The following is a 20,466-nucleotide window of genomic DNA, read 5'->3' on the forward strand; positions in this document are numbered from 1 at the left end:
CATTATGTGATTCAGTTTGTCACAAAATGTTAATTATGTCACACGTTACAAAAGCAGCATAATATATATAGATATATATAAAAAAAAATAGACCATTAAGCTTAGACAATCAGGAGAGCTGATTTTGCAGTTTGTTTATTATGTGCATTATTGGCCTGTTGGCATTCTTGTGTATATATATATATCCCAGATAGTAACATCATGGCAGCCCACATCTGGCACATGTGGCATGATGATCTGGCCCACATACAGCGTGAAATGATAGCACTTGGACGGGCCGCTCCTGTTTGCCAGATCTGGGCCAAAAGCAGGCCACAGCAATGCTTTATATGAAAGCCTTAGATGAAATCAACTGAAGATAAAAAACATTACATCTCTGAAAATCTCAGCAGAGGAGGATTAAACCACTCAACAAACAGCATTACCAGCTTCACTTATTACTGACTAGTTAGAGGTCTACAGAAGTTCTTTATTGAGAATTAGCAGGGGTTTAAATTTCATTTGAAATCACTGTAATAGTGATTAGCGTTTCCATTAATTGGGCTCTTAACTGCTAATTTTGAGTAGCTATCTTATTTAGTGGTTCTGAATATGTTTGGTAAATATGTTGTAAAACATGATAGTTTTTGATTGATGGCTTCACAATTATCATATAACTGCCTGATTCACTGAAAACATTTGAATCTGGAAGTGCAATAAAAAAACTTCTGTAAACTTGTAACAAAAAGAAAATAATGACACAATTCATTATCCCTATATTGACTGATTCTCGATTGAAGCTGCTTCTATTGTATTTGTATTTTACTTGATTATCTAACATTATCCTTTGCACCAAAGCAGTAATGTTGAAACTCTGTAGGACATCAGCCCTCCAGGACCGAGTTTGGGCACCCCTGCTCTAAAGGGTCTCCTGCTTCATTAATTAATTTGTTTATCTGTTAAAACAGGTGAGGAAGATGATGATTACTATACAGAGTCTGAGGATATTGTGTCCCGTACACTTTTCCCTGAGAGTTGGCTTTGGGAGGTGGTTGATCTACCAATTAAAAGTACAAGGTAGGAGACTTTTAGACAAAAGCTGACTTAAAGGGATAATACCCCTAAAAATAGAATTGCATTTACTCACCCTTATGTTGTCACTCATTCATCTTTTAAACATCTTTAGTTATGTTTACTTTGATTTAGTTGTATTTAATACTATCACATGCAGACACTGAATTATTTAAGTGCATAAAACCACTGCATAATTAGCTGTGGAGGTTCTTTACAATGTAACTTTATTTATTGTAACAGTGGATTTCAAACCGGTCCTGTAAGCTCCCCCAACACAGCACATTTTCTGTGTCTGCCTCATCTATCACAGCTGATTCAATTATTTAGCTCATTAGTAAAGACAGCAAGACCTGATACTGTATGTAAGATATGAGAGACCTACAAAATGTGCAGTGTTGGGGGTGCCCACAGTTGCCGTTGTTTTATAATGTAAAGCTTCTTTGTCACTATAAAACTTGACTTAACTCCTCCTGATAGTAAACAATTATAAGAGTACTTCAGAAGTTCTTATTTTTACTTGTCTTTTCCTCATATTCCAGTGAAATATCATCAATCAAAAAACAGATCTTCCTGAAAGACTCTATTACGACATGGCAGATCTTGGCTGTCAGTCTGTCACCAACTACTGGTAGGGTGAAGCTGCCAATGAAGAATTCATGGTCTGAAAAACATAATCATGATCCAGGATCTGCTGCTTTAAATCCTTCTATGTGTCTGTGTTCCTTCTCAAAGGCATCTGTGTGGCAGAACCTAAGGAGATAGTCGTTTTTAAGAGCTTTTTCATTGACCTTAAGATGCCTTACTCAGCTGTGCGTGGCGAACAACTGGAAATCAAAGCCATTATTCACAACTACACCCAAAAGAAGCTGAAGGTAGATCTGATTTGATAAAAAAAAATGTTCATTGCAGTAACCATTTATTGTTGTGTCAAATCATTTACGAATGACAACATATATGGATCCTGAGACTCATTGGAGGTTTCTGTGCTGCTTGTGACGCAAGCTGAAAATAAGTGAAGGATACTGTCTTGTGCTAAAATAGATATGTCCACCTTCATCACACATTTCATATTCAAATCAAATGTATTTTTTGGAGGAAGTTTCCTCAAGATATTTAAGCACTTTGTTTATCATTCTCCTGTTTTCACCAGGTCCGTGTGGAGTTCTTGGAGACAAAGGATGTTTGCAGCTCTGCCAGTAACAAAGGCAAACACAGAACGATAGTAAACATTAACAAAGGCTCCAGCGTAGTTTCATATGTGATTATTCCCATGACTCTGGGACATCATGATATTGAGGTGAAAGCTTCAGCATTGGATTACTATGATGGAGTGAAAAAGCCGCTGAAGGTGGTGGTAAGTCTGAACGGAAATTCTGTCACTTTTCAGCATTTTCATTTAATTTGATTTGGTTATTTGTTAGCATAATTATCAATCTAAGAATGGAAATGGTCTCGCTTTCTCTTTCAGTCTGAGGGTGTGCTGACTTCATTACATATTAAAAATGTAGAGCTCAATCCTGCTCTGAATAGTGAGTTTTAACTGTGCACAATAAGTACACAATAACATCACCGTTATATTTCTGTTATGCAACATTACACATACACACACGTTGGGTTTACATGTTTTATGGGGACATTCCATAGGCGTAATGGTTTTTATACTGTACTAACCGTACTTTCTATGGCCCTACACCTACCCTACACCTAAACCTAGCCCTCACAGGAGATTGTGCACACTTTTACTTCCTCAAAAAAACTCATTGTGCATGATTTATAAGCCTGTTTCCTCATGGGGACCTGAGAAATGTCCCCACAAGGTCAAAATCTACTGGTATTCCTATCCTTGTGGGGACATTTGGTCCCCACAACGTGATGAATACCAGGTACACACACACACACACACACACACACACACACACACACACACACCTATGATTTAATTATAGATCCAGCCAGTCCAGAGATCACAATTAACTGCTGCTCTTTTCTCACTTATTACTTACTAAAAGTGTACAAAATGTAATTAGCACATTGCCGATGACTCCATTTTCCTTTTCTTCTCTATTTCTCAACCTAAACGGAATCAGAATCTGTAGATTTTAAAGCTGTCAAGCCAGTTGATTTGCTTCCGGAGACACCTGCCAACACATACATCTCAATTACTGGTAAGGGAAAATATGTTTCTTGAATGTTTACACTCTTAAAACAGATGTGTAGCAAATTAACTTAAAAGGGAATTGTATATAAATAACTCCAATCAATTATGATTAATTACAATTATTTATATCAGCCGCCAGTAGTAACTGTAGCAGGATTAAATCGCCATCAACTAAACATTCAGGGTAATTTAATATCAACTCTAAGCAATTATATTTTCTTGGCCACATAAAAATAACATTCTTACAGTGTTAATGCATTACAGCATGTAGCTTGATCGGAAATCGTAAAGGGACATTAATTTGCAAGACAGAATCAGAAACTCATGTAATTTGTGCACAAGAGTTTTATTTACTTATGGCTAACACATAAATAATCTAAACAAACAAACATACAATCACTCTTTCTTTAGAGAAGGGCAAGTGATAAGCCATTAGAGAATTGAGAAAAATGCAGCTATGGAAAGATCCAGTTAACCACCTTAATGAAACCATTAGTGTCGTTTTACAACAGGGTTTACAACTTATACTAAACCTCTGTTTGTTTAGTTAAATGTACGATACTTGCATTGCCTTGGTCGCTGACGAGTGTCTGGATGCAGTCTCTGTCACGGTGAGAGTAAGGGAGGTCTGGGTCCAAATGCAGGGAGAGAATGATTTAATGAAAATATAACAAAATAAACAAACAAAACAAACCGAAAGGCCAACACGGCACAACAAAACACGACGGGCTAGAGCACAGAGTTCAAGAGACACGAAATACAGACATCCAAGATACAAACTGAAAACAGGAAACAATGCAACCAGACAGAGTGTAGGGAGAGTGGAGACTATAAAGACTGTGCTAATGGGGAACAGCTGTGGTGCTAATGAGTGTGACAGGTGTACACAATTAGCGGAGTGGGGTGCGGGAGGATGGGAGACAGTGACCTCTGGTGGGGAAGGGAGACACCACAGCCCAGACACGTGACAGGACCCCTCCTCTACGGAACGGCTCCCAGACGTTCCACAAGGCCGAACAAAAGTCTGGAGGGAGGAGGAACGGGGGACTGGTGAACCAGGGGGAGGGATGGCGGGCCAGGCCCGTGCAGCGGAGGAACGCGAGTTGGCTTCGCCGCCAGAGGAACACAAGCCGGCCTCGCCGCCAGAGGAACGCCAGCGGCCAGAGGAACGTGAGCTGGCATAGCTGCCAGAGGAACGTCAGTCGCCAGAGGAACGCGAGCCGGCATAGCCGCCAGAGGAACGTGAGCTGGCATAGCCGCCAGAGGAACGCCAGCAGTCACCGCCGCGTCCGGCACAGAGAAAGCGGTCACCGCCGCGTCAGGAACAGAGAGAATGGTCACCGCCGCGTCCGGAACAGAGAGAATGGTCACCGCCGCGTCCGGAACAGAGAGAGCGGTCACCGCCGCGTCCGGCACAGAGAAAGCGGTCACCACCGCGTCCGGAACAGAGAGAGCGGTCACCGCCGCGTCCGGAACAGAGAGAGCGGTCACCGCCGCGTCAGGAACAGAGAGAGCGGTCACCGCCGCGTCCGGCACAGAGAAAGCGGTCACCGCCGCGTCAGGAACAGAGAGAGCGGTCACCGCCGCGTCCGGCACAGAGAAAGCGGTCACCGCCGCGTCCGGAACAGAGAGAGCGGTCACCGCCGCGTCCGGAACAGAGAGAGCGGTCACCGCCGCGTCAGGAACAGCGAGAGCGGTCACCGCCGCTTCAGGAACAGCGAGAGCGGTCACCGCCGCGTCAGGAACAGCGAGAGCGGTCACCGCCGCGTCAGGAACAGAGAGCGCGGTCACCGCCGCGTCAGGAACAGCGAGAGCGGTCACCGCCGCGTCAGGAACAGCGAGAGCGGTCACCGCCGCGTCAGGAACAGCGAGAGCGGTCACCGCCGCATCAGGAACAGAGAGCGGTCACCGCCGCGTCAGGAACAGCGAGAGCGGTCACCGCCGCGTCAGGAATAGAGAGCGGTCACCGCCGCGTCAGGAACAGAGAGCGGTCACTGCCGCGTCAGGAACAGAGAGCGGTCACCGCCGCGTCAGGAACAGAGAGAGCGGTCACCGCCGCGTCAGGAACAGCGAGAGCGGTCACCGCCGCGTCAGGAACAGAGAGCGGTCACCGCCGCGTCAGGAACAGAGAGCGGTCACCGCCGCGTCAGGAACAGAGAGAGCGGTCACCGCCGCGTCAGGAACAGCGAGAGCGGTCACCGCCGCATCAGGAACAGAGAGAGCGGTCACCGCCGCGTCAGGAACAGAGAGCGGTCACCGCCGCGTCAGGAACAGCGAGAGCGGTCACCGCCGCGTCAGGAACAGAGAGCGGTCACCGCCGCGTCAGGAACAGCGAGAGCGGTCACCGCCGCGTCAGGAACAGCGAGAGCGGTCACCGCCGCGTCAGGAATAGAGAGCGGTCACCGCCGCGTCAGGAACAGAGAGAGCGGTCACCGCCGCGTCAGGAACAGCGAGAGCGGTCCCCGCCGCGTCAGGAACAGAGACCGCGGTCACCGCCGCGTCAGGAACAGAGAGAACGGTCACCGCCGCGTCAGGAACAGAGAGAACGGTCACCGCCGCGTCAGGAACAGCGAGAGCGGTCACCGCCGCGTCAGGAACAGCGAGAGCGGTCACCGCCGCGTCAGGAACAGCGAGAGCGGTCACCGCCGCATCAGGAACAGCGAGAGCGGTCACCGCCGCATCAGGAACAGCGAGAGCGGTCACCGCCGCATCAGGCACAGAGTGAGCGGTCATCGCCGCATCAGGCACAGAGTGAGCGGTCACCGCCGCATCAGGAACAGCGAGAGCGGTCACCGCCGCATCAGGAACCGAGACAACGGACACTTCCGCCTTCCCACGGAAGAGCCAATCCGCCCCCACCGCAAAGCGGGAACGCCGTCGCGCCGTCTCGGCCCTACAGGCCTCCATCTCGGCCAGTTGGAGGTAGATCACCTCCTCGAACCGAGCGGCCGACGCCGCCTCAAAAGATGCCGCCTCCTCCGAAAGAAAAAAAAAATTACTCCCCGCTGGACCCATCTGTGCTGGTTGCATTCTGTCACGGTGAGAGTAAGGGAGGTCTGGGTCCAAATGCAGGGAGAGAATGATTTAATGAAAATATAACAAAATAAACAAACAAAACAAACCGAAAGGCCAACACGGCACAACAAAACACGACGGGCTAGAGCACAAAGTTCAAGAGACACGAAATACAGACATCCAAGATACAAACTGAAAACAGGAAACAATGCAACCAGACAGAGTGTAGGGAGAGTGGAGACTATAAAGACTGTGCTAATGGGGAACAGCTGTGGTGCTAATGAGTGTGACAGATGTACACAATTAGCGGAGTGGGGTGCGGGAGGATGGGAGACAGTGACCTCTGGTGGGGAAGGGAGACACCACAGCCCAGACACGTGACAGTCTCGGGTGAAAGTCTTGATGGTTTCAAGGTTTTGGACTTGCGATTACATTCTTCTGGGTTTGAAGAGTGATGAATTCCAAAGATCTCCTGACAATCATCTCCTGGTGATTGGGAGTTTCTTCCCAGATGGAAAGTGAAGACAAATGACAAGCTGAGTGAGAGAGAGACCCAGCTAAAATCCAGAGGTCTTTGGGGAATGGAAAGACAGGCTGGAGAGTTCACCTTAAAGGGTTCTATCAGGCGCTACATGATTGGAACCCTTAAAAGGTTCCATATAGAACTCTTTGTAAGGGTTCCAAGGGTTTTACTTTAAATGTTATGGCTTAAACAGTTCAAATAGATACTTAATAAACAGCAAAAAAAAAAAAAAAAAAAAAAAAAAAAAAAAAACAGAGTTAAGTGACCTCTCTCAGGAGTTTATTTGAGTCCATACTCAAGAGTGTTACTGAGGTAATTAGGTGATTCAATGAGTGATGAATGAGCATTATTGGAGGCACCTGATGTTAATAAGCAGAGTCACTTAAGGAGAAAACAATGTATACGTCACCATTACAGTAGTCAGTGTTTGCTTAGTTGAGCTCTTGACCCTTAACTTTTTAATATTACATTTTTTCTAGCTGTTGTAATTGAGTTATAAAAGCTAGACAAGCCAAGAGCAGAAGTCATCAAGTGGTGATGATTATGTTTAAACGCAATCATAGTCACTGAACACATTTAGAGTGTAATCTGAGTTATATGTCTTTTATTGGTTATATTTGTATTGTGGTTCCACAGCAAAAGATCCTGTATTTTATACGTATTATATACATTTTGAATGTAGTTCTTACAAGCTGTTCTGAGAGAAGAAAAACTTGACCAAAAAAGAAAAAGAAAAAAAAGTGACCATTGTTGTGATTCTCATGCTGATTCTTGATATCTGTTTGTCAAAAAAAAATTGTTGTCCTCAAACACAGATGTGTTAAGATATAACACAGGTTGTGTTGTTTTTAACACATCTGTTTTTTAACACACTAAGGTGTTATAAATTGTGATTATAAAAAAATATCAACTTGTGTTAAAACGAATATCACACTGGTTGAGTTGAAATGAACACAAAATGTGTTGTCCTTAATTTCACACACAAGTGTGATAAGATATAACAAAGATTGTGTGTGTTGTTTTTAACACATCCATTTTAAGAGTGTAATAATAAAAAAAAAAAAAAAAAAAAAAAACTTTTACCTCTCCAGGTGAAGAGATGGCTCAGACAGTCGAACAGGCCATAAATGGGAGCTTCATGGGTAGCCTTATTGTCCAACCCAATGGATGTGGAGAGCAGATCATGATCGGTATGACTCTACCTGTCATTGCCACTCATTATCTGGACAGCACCAATCAGTGGGAGACTATTGGCATGGAGCGCCGTAATGAAGCCATTAACCACATCAAAATAGGTCAGCAGAATACAACAGACATAAAGAGTCTGACTATGACTTGGAATAAAAAAACACACACACACACACACACACATATATATATATATATATATATGTATATATATAAAACAAATTCATATTCTTTAACTTTTTTTATTAAGGTTATGCGCAGCAGCTGAATTACCGTAAACCCGATGGATCCTACGCTGCATGGAAAGACAGACCGAGCAGCACATGGTATTTTAATTTCAATCAGTTTTATTTGTTTTGATTTATGCAGTGGCGGTTCTACACGGAGGCCAAGGGAGGCCCGTGCCCCTGTAGACATGTCCTTGGCCACCCCTGTGGCCCCCCCATACTGACCAAATAAAATAAAATAAATTAATTATGGTTTTACACACGAGCGCCAAAAGCGGAACTAATGCGACGCATCGTTGTACTTAAATGGGTAAATTAGAGCGGCGCACACAAACACTGCAGCAACAATTAGAACTACTCTCGGATAGAGGAGCTACGATTTATTTCTCCTGTTGCAAGAGTCGAAAGTAAGCAAAACAATTTCATTTCGTGAGTGACTTGATGTTCTTGCACATAACCGTGTTACTTTTGTTTTTCACACTGATAATTAAATCAAGTTTGTAAATGGCTTTGTAAAATCTTTGTTAACGTTAGTTAATAAAAATATACAGCTGTTCATGTTAGTTCATGATCAAGTGCCGGTTTAGTTCTGCTGAAACTCTACACCTCTGAGAACTCTCTCATTAAAACAAAGAAAGTGTAGACATGATGTAAATAAGAGATTAATTGTACTGTGTAAATGTGATTTCATTACCTTTTATTAACTTTGAGAGATTGCGATGAACAACAGTAATGTATGAGTGACAGCTTTCCAGTGATTGTAAGGGGAGCGCGCACTTTTAAGACTATAATTAATTCAGAATTTGAATTCATTTATTCATGGATTCACTCTCTGATAACGCAACATCGCCATTGCTATCGTGCAGCACATAGGCTACTACATCAGTTACACAAACTAAGAGAAGGCAAAGCAGGTGCTTACTCATCAAAATATGTCTAAACAGCCGCACTGCACGTGTCGACACGCGCCCGTGAGTAAACATTATTTTTTTCTTTCACCATGCAGCAAACGTAAAAAATAATTAAACCGTTTAACTTATAGTACTTCTTACTGTCGATTAACAGTGAACGGTCAATATGAGCATCCCTAAAATGTTTGTATGATTTTAAAGTAAAATAAAGTTTATAATCTTTAAATATCACTTGTTGTCATTTTTTAATGTGCCCCTCTGGTTAAACACTGGCCCCTCCTTGGCCCCCCTAGTCAAATTTGTCTAGAACCGCCACTGGATTTATGTTCATTCCCAGTTTCTTCTATAATAACCCTCTGGTACAGAGCTACCATATATAGCAACAAATAATGTCTACTCATTTCCTTGTTATTCTAAAAAAAAAAAAAAAAAAACATATTGCACTATAGGAATTAAAAGGACAGGTCTTATGGTAGACAATGGTGTGCTGTTTTTAAGTCACTGGTCTGATTCGAGGTGCTATATCTTTTCTAACTGATTGGACTTACGGTTTTCCTAAAAATGCAGATGAAAACCAAGAAAAATCTCATAGACTTACATTGACGGTTATGTTTAAAGTCCGAGTGAAATCAAAATTTACAATATTTATTCTGTTAAACCGAGTTAATTTTCTTTGAAAAAAAAAAGGTTTGTCTTGATTATCTTTAATCAAATTATGATAACCTGCTTTCACTGTGGAATGCATTCCTTCTCTGATGACATCAACTTGACGGCTTCGGGGGAAATCACGCCCATTCGGTCGTTACAGAGAGAGACGGGGAGTAGGAGCGCTAAAGCAAAACCCTGTCCTCTATTCAATATTCCGTTTCAGCTGCAAATACGTCATTACACTGAAATAAAGTCAGCATCTATCTATCACTAGCTTAGCCAAGCAACTATTTATGTTAAAAGCTATTTACATGTTGCTAGCATGCTAATAACTTACTAGTTATGCTAACAACAGACTACTCATGCTAAAAGTATGCTAGCAACTTGCTTATCATGTTAGAAACATGCTAGCAACATGTTAGCAACATGCTAATCATGCCAAAGATATGCTGGCAACATGCTAGTAACTTGTTAATCATGCTAACAGTATGTTAGCATCTTGCTAATCATGTTAAAACAAGCTAGCAAAAGGTATGTTTTGGTGCTGGAATGCTGGTTTTAGCTGGTTTATGCTGGTCCTTTGCTGGTTCATGCTGGTCCTTTGCTGGTTTATGCTGGTCCTTAGCTGGTTTATGCTGGTCCTTTGCTGGTTTATGCTGGTCTTTAGCTGGTTTATGCTGGTTCTTTTGCTGGTTAATGCTGGTCCTTTGCTGGTTCATGCTGGTCCTTTGCTGGTTCATGCTGGTCCTTAGCTGGTTTATGCTGGTTCTTTTGCTGGTTAATGCTGGTCCTTTGCTGGTTCATGCTGGTCCTTTGCTGGTTCATGCTGGTCCTTTGCTGGTTAATGCTGGTCCTTTGCTGGTTCTTTTGCTGGTTAATGCTGGTCCTTAGCTGGTTTATGCTGGTCCTTTGCTGGTTCATGCTGGTCCTTTGCTGGTTCTTTTGCTGGTTAATGCTGGTCCTTAGCTGGTTTATGCTGGTCCTTTGCTGGTTCATGCTGGTCCTTAGCTGGTTTATGCTGGTTCTTTTGCTGGTTAATGCTGGTCCTTTGCTGGTTCTTTTGCTGGTTAATGCTGGTCCTTAGCTGGTTTATGCTGGTCCTTTGCTGGTTCATGCTGGTCCTTTGCTGGTTTATGCTGGTCCTTAGCTGGTTTATGCTGGTTCTTTTGCTGGTTAATGCTGGTCCTTTGCTGGTTCTTTTGCTGGTTAATGCTGGTCCTTTGCTGTCCTTGACCAGCAACATGACCAGCATAAACCAGCTAAAACCAGAATCCCAGCACCAAAACATACCTAACCAGCATATGCTGTTTTTTTTCAGCAGGGTAGCAACTTGTTAATCACGTTAGCAACTTGATAATCATGCGAGACACATGCTAGAAACTTGGTAATCATGCTAAAATAATGCTAACCATGCTAGAAACATGTTATTAACTTGCCAATCATGCTAGAATCTTGCTAATCATCTATCTATCAAACATTAAGCTTTTTAATTTTTTAACTGTTCAAACTTTCTGGTCCTGCTTTCTCAAGCCAACCTTAAAGTTTGTCTTGAAATTTGTTATCTAGTAAATTATTATTAACTAATTTTCATTTGTTTCTGTCTGTTAAAGGCTGACAGCATATGTGGCCAAAGTCTTTGCCATGGCCAATGACCTTGTTCCTATAGAGAAAAAAGTGCTCTGCGATGCCCTCAAGTGGCTGGTTGACTGCAAGGAGTCTGACGGCTCCTTTATAGAGAAAACAGCTGTAATTCATGGAGAGATGGTGGTAAGTTGAATGTCACTATGACAGACTGTATTTAAACTCGTCTGTGGAGAAAAACAGGAATGGCAACTATCAGTATAACTGCATTAAGTAATGACAGTGACCTACAATTAATGTGTAAAATTAAACTAATGATTGCAAGTTAAAATACCCAGCAGGCGCACAACGTCATATGATGTTAATATTAGGTTAGATTTAGGCCGTGACGTCTGGTGTCCAAAATACAATGTCTAGCCAGCGTCTAAGGACAACGTTATTTTGACGTCCAATAACGACGTCAAATGATGTTGATATTTGGTTGATTTTAGGTTGTGTTGGAAAGTGACCAAAATCCAATGTCGAGCCAACATCTTAAACAAACGTCATATTGATGTCAAATACTGACATTTATTCGTCAGGTATGGCAACCAAAATTCAACGTCTGATAGACGTCATAGTGGTAATGTCCACACAATGTCAAGCTGTAACATCATTAGATGTTGATATTTGGTTGTTTTTAGGTTGTGTTGTCAGAGGTGTAAAATCCAGGTTCGGTGAGTAAAAGTCCTCCCCAGTATTTCGTTCCAATCACCTGGATTTGCTAATTAGCACAGTTTTCCAACCAGGAGGACTGAGATTGGACCAAGTCATTTCTTTTGAGTCAAATCCCAAGTTCTCAAAGAGTTAAAGTTAATGAGATAACTGAATGATGATTGTGCATTAGTGATGAACACCTGCTGTTAACAAGCAGCATCATTGAAGAAAAGAGAAACACAAGAACTACAACTGACTTGAATCAACTTTTACTCACCAAACCTGGATTTTACACCTCTGTGCGTTGGAAAGTGACCAAAATCCAACGTCGAGCCAACATCTTAAAGGAACACTCCACTTTTTTTGGAAATAGGCTCATTCTCCAGCTCCCCCCGCAATTAATAAGTTGATTTTTACCGTTTTGAAATCCATTCAGCCGTTCTCCTGTTCTCCTGGCGATATCACTTTTAGCATAGCTTAGCATAGATCATTGAATCCTATGAGACCAGTAGCATCGCGTTCAAAAATGACCAACGAGTTTCGATATTTGTCCTATTTAAAACTTGACTCTTCTGTAGTTATATCGTGTACTAAGACCAGCGGAAATGTAAAGCTGTGATTTTCTAGGCCGATAAGATTAGGAACTACACTTCCATTCCGGCGTAATAGTCAAGGAAGTTTGCTGCCGTAATATGACTGAAGCAGGAGCAGTAATATCACACAGCACATGTGCAAATGCTTACTTCCGTCAACATATCCACAGAGGTGGGTAGAGTACCCAAAATCTGTACTCCAGTAAAAGTACAAGTACTTATGGAAATATTTACTCAAGTATGAGTAAAAGTAACAATCTTAATAGTTACTTGAGTAAGAGTAAAAAAGTATCTGATGAAAAAAGTACTCAAGTAGCCAGTTACTAGTTACTTCTTGATATGAAGTGAAGACCCTGAATTTCAAACTGTTTGGAAAGCTTCCGCACACCTCTCCTTGAAAACATTATATTTGTATTATATATATATATATACACACATACATGCATACATTTACATATACACAGGGCTCGCAAAATTTCTGGTAGCCCTTCGGGCAGGTACTCTTCAGTTTTTGGTAGCCCGAAAATTAATTTAACCAGCCCAAATAAAAAAGACCTTTTTTTAAATATAGAAAATCAGATAGGAGTCTAATCAAAAATGTTTTGAATACACAAATATAAACAAATATCAAGGAAGTAATTTTATTTCATTATATTTATTTCATTTAGTGTATCTGCAGAGTTTTTAAATATTAATTTAAAGCAATTCATAACCATTTTTAAGATCTGCAAAAGTAAAATAAACAGTAATGGGATTGGACAATGTAAAGTAGAATATTAAGCTATAAAATGGCATGATTTAAAATTCAGATACAGTTTCACACAAAAACAAAATATGTTACACTATGGCATTTCATCCTTTATAACATTAAAAGGGATAAATTGAGTATATAATTTATTATATTTATTTGAAACATAAATATTACTGTACTTGTTTAGATTTTTAGAAGGCACCTTAACTATTTACATTTACAACTCTGTTTGTTGCATAAAAACATGTGTAACAGAGGCATTTTTCTTTAGGGACTTTTATTTTGACGGGTTGCCCCGTTTTCAGTATGTTCAGGGAAGAGAGGAGGTGTGTGCAGTTTTTGCGAGAGAGTTGCGCCATGTTTGCAGTGTGATGGAGAGACAGATTTTCAGCAGAAAACATGCAGTAAAGTTTTTGATACACAGTTAGTCTGAGCTTCTGTGAGTAGTGTGATGCCATCGTGTGAGACCCGTTGTGGAAGTTCGGCGGATCGCGTCATCGAACAGAGAACGGTGTGAAAGGCTGACCGAGAGCATGTGAGCGAATTGCTGGAGCCGCAAGTTTTATTCTGCACGTCGTTGTTTTGCGTCATTCGAACTGTATGTATTTTTGAAAGTTTTGCTGAGTCTCAGAGCCATTGATCAACTGTGCTTTAGAGTAAGAAACAGTGATTTCTTCCTGCGTGTCGTTTAAGTGCACTTGTCAGTGCGCGAGAAGGTGAACTGCAAGCAAAATTCTTTTTTTTGAACCCTCCCATTTTCTCATTGTTTTTTTTGTTTTTGTCGAGACTGTTTGTCATCACGACCAGTTTTGTTTTTTGAGAGGCATGTCTCTTCGGAGACTGAGTCAGACTGAGCTGTGGATGTGCTGCACCATTTTGTTCCAGAAAGTCCCTGATTTTTGCCCGGGTTGCACTGAAAGTTTTTTGTGAGAGTTTTTATTTTTTTTAATTTATATTACCCTGCCATCCTCACGACATCTCCTTACTGTCCGGCCGTAGCTGTTCCTTTCGTCATCTCAAGTCATCTCATCTCAAGTCATCGCAAGTCATCAAAGTCATTGTTGCTACAGACTGGTACAAACGTTCTTTGCATACATACACATGAACTCAACACTGATATAGACGGAACTGAGCTGTGAATTTGGTGTAGAAACTGAATCATTCTTTTTTGTGAAAATCTTTTCATTGTTCATGTGTCCTGAGATGATTCATTTCTGAGTTTATTTTGAGTGAATTATTTGTGAATTGGTTGTTATATCAGAGTTATACAGGTCTGATAGTTACACAGTTGGTGGTGCACCACGGGTAAAGAGGATAGTAAGATTTCAGATTGTTTCATTTATTTTTTTAATTTTTATGTAATGTCTTGTTTTTGATCTTCTTTAATCCACTGAAACACTAAAAAAACCAACAACCTAAAAAGAAGGAATAAATTTGATCCAATGTTTAAGTAAATCATAGTATTACTACTTATTGTTCTACCTTGGGGTAGGGGCGTCTCACTTGCTTTGTTAGGTGCCAGGGGGTGGAAATGTGAATTGTTCTTACTGTATTGTCTCACATATTTAAACTTCAGGCTGCCACCGTATTAATAGAAGTATCCACAAACTTACCTGAAGCCACGCACTCTGGTCCCTTTAGCATACCGTGCAACAGAGTAAGGCAACACGTATACACAACATATACACTGAGACTCAAAGCACTGGGGTGGGGGACCGAGATCCTTTCCTCCTTAAGTCTTCCAAGGTAGCTTTAAATTCCCCTACGAGGCAGGACTTATAGTCTTGTTACATTTGGCGTCACGAACAGGATAGAGTCAGATAGTGCAGTTATATATATATTCTTTTTTTTTTTGTCACTAGTCCCAGGCCTACAAGCTGAAGAATGGCAGAGCTCGAAGAACTAAGGAAGCAGATGGCAGAAATGCAACAGCGATTTGCAGAACAGGCGGGAGCCCTTGAGCAAGCCAGAACCGAACAAAGAGAGGCCCTGTCACTTGCGAGGACTGTTATTGAGCACCAAGCTGCCGCCCAATCAACCCCAGCTGCCATTTACATCCCCAGAGATAGAAAACTTCCAGAATTCAGTGGACATTCAATTAGTGCAGGAGAGTTATGCATCGAAGAATGGATTGCATCCATGAAATCTGCCTTTCAAGTAATGAGAATACCTACAGAAGACTGTGCAGAGTTTGTGAAGCAGCATCTCAAAGAAGAAGCCAAGGCAACGGTGAGGTTTATGTTGGGTCAGGGCGAAAAGTCTGCCGATGATATTTTTAAAATCCTTCAAGACACATATGGAGACAAAGTGCCGATCGGAACCAGACTAAAAGATTTCTATGAACGTAAGCAAATGCAGGGAGAGACGATACGCTCATATGCGTACGACTTACAGGAGAGACTCAACCGAGTTCAGCGCAGGGAGCCAAACAGAGTTCCAGATGCCGAAAGTGTGTTAAAAGAACAACTTGTCCTGGGCCTTCGAGATGATTTTCTGAGACGTGAAATGAAAAGGCGAGTCAAGGAGGATGCGAGTTTGAATTTTGTTCAGTTGATGCAAGCAGCGATCACCTGGTCTGAAGAAGAGGAGACCCAAGCAGCAAACAGTCAAAAAACCAGTACCCGTGTCAGAGCAGTTAATGCAGATGCAGAACACGCCCCATCTACGTTAACCCTAGAAAAACTGCATGAAGCTATACAAAAGATTGCTGCCCGTCAAGAAGAACTTTACCAGGCAGTACATGGTAACAGTGGCATGCGACTTCAACAGAGCCGTCCAAGGAGACAGCCCCTGAAGGATAGCGACGGCCGATATATCTGTTATTCCTGCGGTGAACCTGGGCACACTAGCAGGCGCTGTTTACATTCTGAAGCCACTAAAGTGTCTGACCCCTTGCGTCATCCTACAGGGACAGCTGAGAATAACATAACGAATGTACCTGCAAGTACATCACAATCCGGCCCGTCTATGATAAGAAGCCATACAGCTGAATCAACTGATGGAGTGACTGAGACATTGAAAAGAGGTGCATTTGGAGATTGTCTGACTATCGAAGTAAGCATAGCTGGCGTCAAGACAAACTGTTTGCTGGATACGGGCTCAGAAGTGTCCACTATTACAGAGTCACACTTTAGGAAGTACTTCGGGGAACAAAAGCTGAATCTCTCATCTGCTCACTGGGTGAGGCTTACCGCAGCTAATGGGCTCGACATTCCGGTTCTAGGATGCTTACAAGCTGAGGTGGAGTGCATGGGTAAGATTCTCCCAGGAAAGTGCATCTTCGTTCTAACAGACACCAGCCCAGAAGCAGAAGAGATGAGAGGGCTGTCAGGAATCATTGGAATGAATATTATCAGTGAGTTTAAGTCATTGTTCGCCACAGGAGAGGGCATAAAAACAGACAACAAGTATGGACAACCTGCAGAAGCAAAGATAAGAAGGGTTTTAGCAAGTGTCCAGAACACTGAATCCCTGGCTCCTGATGGAAAGATTGGCTTCGTCAAGGTTGGTGGAAGGCAGGCTATTACCATTCCCCCACTAAGTGAAAAGGTGTTCGAAGGTCGTTGCAGAGTTCCACCCAAGGTTAAGTGCCAGGTGTTAATTGAGCCCACTGCTGGTGCAAGTCTACCCAAGGGGCTTCTAGTGGCCAATGTGTTAACAAAAACTGAGGATGGTAAAGTTCCTGTACGTGTAATGAATTCAAGTGAGCGAGCCATCAGGCTTAAGCCGAGGTGCAGAGTGGCAGTATTGTCGAAACCACAGCAGGTGCTAACTGAGGATACATTAGAGTTTGAAGAAGAGGAAGGGGAGCTTCATGTTAGACGAGTAGCACAGATTCAAGCAGTTGAGACCTCTGACAATCCGCTACTTCCAGTCCAGGTGAATTATGAAAAGCTCACTCCCATACAGAGAGAAGAACTCAGCCAGCTGTTGGCAAAGTACAGTGACATTTTTTCCAAAAATGACAGTGACTATGGGTACACACAGGCAGTAACGCATGACATTCACACTGGTGATGCTCCACCAATAAAACAGAGGCACCGTCGGGTACCGCCACATGTTTTTCAAGAATTCAAGAAGCATGTACAAGACCTTGTGTCACAGGGCATCCTGAAGGAGAGTACAAGCCCTTGGGCATCCCCAGCCGTGATAGTTGTGAAGAAAGACGGCAGCGTGCGTTTCTGTTGTGATTACAGGAAGTTAAATCAAGTCACCTGTAAAGACGCATACCCACTTCCTAGAGTTGAAGAGTCCCTGGATGCACTGGGCAATGCCCAGTTGTTCTCTACCCTGGATTTAACAGCTGGCTATTTCCAGGTAACTGTGAGTGAGTGTGATCGTAAAAAGACTGCTGTCACCACACCATTTGGGCTCTTCGAGTGGACGCGGATGCCATTCGGGCTGTGCAACGCGCCAGCAACTTTTCAGCGCCTAATGGGGGTGGTGCTTGGGGATCTGACCTTTGATGTTCTCTTGATATATTTGGATGATATTATCGTATTTTCCAGGGACTTCAAGAGCCACTGTGAAAGACTAGAGCTTGTATTTGAGCGACTGAAACGCCATGGCCTTAAGTTGAAGCCAAGTAAATGCTTTCTCTTCAAAACTGAGGTGAAATTTTTGGGCCATGTAATATCTTCAGACGGAATCAGAGTTGACAGTGAAAAGGTTAGTGCTTTGGATTCGTGGCCTGTCCCAAAAAGTGTGAGAGAAGTGAGACAATTGATTGGATTCATGAGTTATTACCGGCGGTTTGTACCAAAGTTCGCCCAAATAGCAAGGCCTTTGCATGTACTGATGGGCAGCAAAGACAGAAAGAAAGCCTCAGAATCATTTGTGTGGAGTAGCGAATGCCAATCCGCATTTGACCAGTTAAAATTCTGCCTGATGTCACCACCTGTTCTCGCTTACCCTGACTTTGGCCTTCCGTTTATCCTTACCACTGATGGGAGTCACCTGGGCCTCGGAGCTGTGTTGAGTCAAAAGCAAGGAGGAGTAGAGCGGGTCATCGCGTTTGCAAGCAGGGGCCTGAGAGGGTCAGAGAGAAATGACAATCACTACAGCGCATTCAAATTAGAACTGCTAGCACTTAAATGGGCCGCAACAGAAAAATTCAAAGAGTATCTCATGTTTTCCAAGTTCACTGTGATCACAGACCATAATCCGCTGCGTTACCTGGAAACCGCTAATCTTGGAGCAGTTGAGCAGCGCTGGGTGGCCCAGTTAGCGGAGCTTAATTTTGAAGTTCTGTATAAGCCCGGGCGGCTGAACACCAACGCAGATGCCCTGTCAAGGCTCCCCTCCAGAGAACATCCTGAGCAAGAGGACACAGAAAAGGACTTTATCCGACTGGACTCAGAAGAAGTGCATGCATGCATGTGGCCAGGTCGAGAATACAAGCAGAGAGAAACTGATGTTAAAGTGGCTGTACAAGCATCCATCAAGAAAGTGGTGCACGGTTACAACTGGGATGAAATTAAAGCATTGCAGAGAAGTGATCCTTTGATTGGCCCCATATATCATGCTGTATCCAAGAACGAAAGACCGAGCCAAGCAGGACAGCGAAGTAGACTACCAGAGTTGAAAAAGCTTTGCAGAGAGTTTGAACGTCTTCAGCTGCATCAGGGAGTGATGTTCAGGTGTATCCTTGACCCAAGAGATGGAGAGAAAGTAAAGCAACTGGTTGTCCCTGTCTCCTTACGTCGTTCAGTTTATGACAGTCAACATGAGCATGGAGGTCATTTTGGATGGAAGAGTACCTTGACCTTGATGAGGCGAAACTACTATTGGCCCAGCATGTCAAAGGACGTCCAAGAGTGGATAGATCAGTGTAAAAGATGTACTCTTGCAAAGGATGTCTTTCCAAGGATCCGAGCCCCAATGACATGCAGTAATGTCACAGCTCCGTTGGAAGTTCTGGCCATGGACTACACCCAGCTGGAAATGTCCTCAGGGGGGTATGAAAATGTACTTGTTCTGACTGACATGTTCACCCGTTTTACCGTTGCTGTCCCAACCAAGAATCAAACAGCGAGTACCACTGCAAAAGCTCTCATTAAACATTGGTTTGTCTACTACGGATGTCCAGCTCGTCTGCACTCAGATCAAGGAAGATGCTTTGAATCACAAGTGATCAAGGAACTCTGTAAAGTGTATGGTATCGGGAAGAGCCGTACCAGTCCCTACCATCCTCAAGGGAACTCACAATGTGAGAGGTTTAATCGTACAATGCACGATATGCTGAGGACACTGACACCTGAGAAGAAAAAGGACTGGAAAACTCACTTACCAGAGCTTGTGATAGCATACAACAACCACGTCCACACATCCACAGGTTATTCTCCTTTTTACTTAATGTTTGGACGGGATGCGCGCCTTCCATTAGATGTCCTGGGTGGAAAGGATTTGGAGGAGAGTGATGCAGAGAACTTGGACGATTGGGTGAAGGGTCACCACAGCCGACTGAAGACTGCCGTAGAAGTTGCAAACACTGTCGCACAGGAAGCCTCTAAAAGACGAAAGAGAGTTTATGACCGCAAGTCTTATGGAGCTCTTGTCAGGCCTGGTGACCGTGTGTTGTTGCGCAATCACAAACACAGAGGCAGAAACAAAATTCAGGACAAGTGGGAGCACACACCATACATTGTAGTTAAGCAGAATCATTCAGACATACCTGTATTCACTGTCAAACCTGAAAGGGGGGGTTCACTCAGAGTAGTCCACAGAGATCAGCTTCGTCACTGCACATTTCCCTTATCGCCATCTACTGCATCACACAAAACCAGATACAGACCTGTAAACCAGTCAGATGCTGAAACAGACTTCCCAGACATTGTGTATTTTTCAGGCACCCCACCTAGGCAGAATAGAGATAAAGAGGTAACACAAGTGGAAACAAGTGATGTAGAACAAGGACAGAATGTTGTGCAAGAACTAAGGGAGATAACACAAGATGTAAATCCAGCAGGGGAATTAGAAATACAAGACATTTCAGATGATGCCGACATTTCAGATGTTGAATGTGAAAGTGTTCCAGAGCTCAGACGCTCTGAAAGACAAAACCGTGGAAAATTACCTGTAAGGTACAGAGTTGATTATCTTATGAAATGAAGTCATAAAAGA

The 20,466-nt window shown here is 43.0% G+C and overlaps 1 pseudogene; it reads left to right on the plus strand.

Moving 5' to 3' along the window:
* The window catches only part of LOC141337449 (complement C3-like), a 59,815-nt pseudogene that overhangs the window by 22,487 nt on the left and 16,862 nt on the right, over positions 1–20,466 (plus strand).

The sequence above is a fragment of the Garra rufa genome, chromosome 6 (assembly GCF_049309525.1).
Source record: "Garra rufa chromosome 6, GarRuf1.0, whole genome shotgun sequence".
NCBI classification, from domain to species: Eukaryota; Metazoa; Chordata; class Actinopteri; order Cypriniformes; family Cyprinidae; genus Garra; species Garra rufa.